Raw genomic sequence first — 3,836 nt, forward strand, 5'->3', positions numbered from 1 at the left:
CTCGCCCCCCCGCTGCCCAGCCCCGGCCCGGCGGGCCCGGGACCCTGGGCCGGGCCGCTCCGCTGCGCCCCCCTCCGCCCGGCGCACACCCGCGCGCCCAGTGCCCGGGGGCTCGGGCATCCTCGCGGGGGGAAGGGAGGGTGCAGGTCCGGGTGGGACCGGGATGAGGCCGGTACCTCATTGTTGTTTTGATTTGCATCTCTCAGATGATTAGTGACTTTGAGCATGTTTTCATATGTCTCTTGGCTTTCTGAATGTCCTCTTTTGAGAGGTGTCTATTTAGATTCTTTGCCCATTTTTTGATTGGATTGTTTATCTTCTTTTTGTTAAGTTGTGTGAGTTCCCTATAAATTTTGGAGATTAGGCCTTATCCAGATATGGCTTGGCAAATATGTTTTCCCACACAGTGGGTTTTCTCGTTGTTTTGTTGATGGTTTCTTTTGCTGTGCAGAAGCTTTTTATTTTGATGCCGCCGCCGGCTCGCGGGTGGAGCCTCGGCCTGGGAGCCCGGAGGTCAGGGTTCGATTCTCGGTCCCGGCTCTTGCTGGGTTGCAGGCTCCAAACCAAAGGCCATAGCAATGGAAATAGCATGGGACGTGCGTAAAAACAGACACCTGTGTAAATGGGCATCATAGAGAGCCCGGAACAAACCTACGCCTTTACGTTTAATGAGCGGGTAGCAAAAGAGGCAGGGACTCCAGTGGGGTCCGAGAGTCTCTTCAATAAACGGTGCTGGGAAACCGGATAGACATCTCTTAGACGTGGCTTAGTAATACATACGTGGCTATGTCTTCTCGGGCAAGGGAAACCAACAAACGCATAAACAAATGGGAGCCAGGGGGTGCTCTGGGGACAAGAGTGGATATTTTTACTTTTTAAAATGAATAGATTTTACTTATTTATTTTTTAAAATATATTTTATTGATTTTAGAGAGGAAGGGAGAGGGAGAGAGCGATAGAAACATCAATGATGAGAGAGAATCATGGATCGGCTGCTGGGGATGGAGCCCACGGCCTGGGCATGTGCCCTGACCAGGAATCGAACCGTGACCTCCTGGTTCATAGGCTGACGCTCAACCCCTGAGCCACCGGCCGGGCTGAATAGATTTTATTTTTAAAGCAGCTGTAGACGGACCGAGAAACTGAGCGGAAAATACAGAGAGTGCCTCTACTGTCCCTCCCTCAGTTTCCCCGAATAACACGCTTCCGCGGTCCTTTGTTACAACTGATGAGCAGTCTCGGTGCACGATTATTCACCGAAGCCCCCGTTTACCGGACGGTTCGCTCTGTGTTGTACATTCTGTGCGGTTTGACGAGTGCGTGAGCCCGCGTATCCGCCATCAGAGTGCCACACGAGTGGGCTCGTTGCTCTACACGTCCTCTAAGTCCCTCCTGCCCATCCCGCCCTCCCCACTGGCCCGTGGCGTAGCTTTTCTCCGCGTGACGCGCGCGGTTGAAATCTGCAGTGGGCAGCCTTTTCAGTGGGCGTCTTTCGCTTAGCAACGCTCCCTTACGTTTCCTCCCGTCTGCTCCTGGCTCGGAAGCTCATTTCTTTCCGGTGCTGAGCAGTGCCCCACGGTCTCCACCGCCCGCCGCAGGGCGTCTCAGCCCGAGCGTGGCAGCGAGGAGGAAGGCTGCGAGGACATTCGCGCACAGGCGTGTGCCTGGACGGGTTTCCCAGCCATTTGGGTAAACACCAAGGCGTGCGATTATGGATCCTATCATTAAGAGCATTTCAGTTTGGAGGGGATACAAGACGCAGCAAAACCGGCCGCAGCTACGCTCACCTTCCCCCGGGCCCAGCTGGAAGCAGCCAGATCATCTCGCCAACCACCAGACGCCCCCCCCCCCTCCCCCAGGAGGAGTCTTACCCCCGAGGGTCACAGCAGCCACCCGAGACTGACAGGAAGGGCTGGCCCTGGTGGGGGTGGGGGCAGCCGACGTTCTGGAGACATAGCTATGGGGGTTCCCACTGCAAAGCCTGAGGCCCTACCTCAAGCCAGCTTCCCAGCCCAGAGCACCCGCTAGATGCTAGTGAAGAGCCCTGGCTCAGGGGCCTCCCCCACCTTCCCGTGAGCTTGACTGGCGCCTGCCCTTTACCGGAGGTCCGCTAACCCCACCTTCCCCACCCTGGAGGTCTGGCCGGTTGGGGTGGGGCTCCTGGCAGAATCCGGGACAGTCGGAGCTGTGTGGGCAGGATGGGGCCATTTCCCTCTCCCCCAGGGGGTGCAGCGCCCTCCCTCCAACAGCCAGACCCTGGTTTGCTCTGGCCTGATGAACGCTGCTGGCCTCACCCCCCACATGCACACACATGCACGCACATGCACACACACGCACACATGCATGCACACACACACATGCATGCACACACACGCGCACACGTGCACACACACACACACACAGGTCTGCAGGCAGCAGCGTGGCAGCTGGATGGTGTGCCTGGCATTTGCCGAGAGGCCTCAGCCGCAGCCCCGGCTCCCAGTGCTAACCTCCCCCGCCTGGTGACTCACGGAGGCCCATGTCCTGGGACTGCAGCACCCCAGGCCCTCCTGCCGTGCTGGCCCAGCAGCTAGAGGCAGGGGGAGGGGCATCTCGCCTTTTAAATCCTCCCCCTGAGGATATACTTTTATTGGTTTTAGAGAGAGGAAGGGAGAGAGAGAAACATCGATTGCCTCCTGTACGTTCCCCCACGGGCCGAACCCACAGCCTAGGTGTGTGCCCTGACCAGGAACCGCAGCCTCGACCCTTTGGTGCGGGGATGCCGCTGCCACCCCTGGAGCCACCAGCCAGGGTCCTGGAGACCTTCGCCCGTGACCCGGGCGTGGGGCTGGTAAACCCAGCCTTCGTGCACAGCGCGTCCTCCCGCACACATACCAGGCCCGGGCGCGACGCCACCCACTGGGGATGCTGTGCAGCTCCAGACAGCCCGCACAGACGGACAGAGAAACTGTAGATGGACAGAGAAACTGAGCGGAAAATACAGAGAGTGCCTCACACTCAGGCAGCCTGAGGGGCGACCCCGGGCATGAACAGGCCGATAGCAATGGAGATGCCCCCACCAGGAGGGCCCTCATTTCCCGCACGGGCCTTCCTGGAGCACCCCGCTCAGTGAGCAAGGGGCCTCACTCTGGGTCCCCCAGGACACACCCGACGGAAGGCCGCCCAGCGAGACCGGGAGTCCTAACAGATCTACCCCCTTCTCACTGCGGCGTCATTTACAACAGCCAAGACCCGGGAGCAGCCCAGGGCCCATCGGCAGACAGACGAGTGGGTAGAGGCCGTGGTGCCTGGACCAATGGCATACGCTCGCTGCACAAAGGAAGGAAATCGCATCTGCGACAGCACAGGAGGGCACTGAGCCCGTCAGAGAAGGACAAAGGCCATAGGATCTCACTCATGAGTGGAATCTAATGAACAACATAAACTAACCATCAGCACAGAAACACTCGGACACAGAGAATCCACTGGCAGCTGTGCGAGGGGAGGGGAGGGGAGAGGCGCGCTCCGGGCGAGAGAGTTCTGATGCGGGTCCGACCCTCCCCCTGCCCCGAAGAGGCAGAACAGGGGCTGGTGTGGCCTCTGCATGAGCCCCTCCTCCGCCAGGTTTACTTCCCAGGCCCGAGGCTCAGCGTTTGTGTCCCCTTGGCAGGTCCTGGCTGAGGTCCAGGCAGCTGTGCCCACGAGAAGCTGCCCCCGAAGAGAGAACAGGGGCTGGTGTGGCCTCTGCATGAGCCCCTCCTCCGCCAGGTTTACTTCCCAGGCCCGAGGCTCAGCGTTTGTGTCCCCTTGGCAGGTCCTGGCTGAGGTCCAGGCAGCTGTGCCCACGAGAAGAGGTG

The sequence above is a fragment of the Myotis davidii genome, unplaced genomic scaffold (assembly GCF_000327345.1).
Source record: "Myotis davidii unplaced genomic scaffold, ASM32734v1 scaffold170, whole genome shotgun sequence".
Taxonomy (NCBI): domain Eukaryota; kingdom Metazoa; phylum Chordata; class Mammalia; order Chiroptera; family Vespertilionidae; genus Myotis; species Myotis davidii.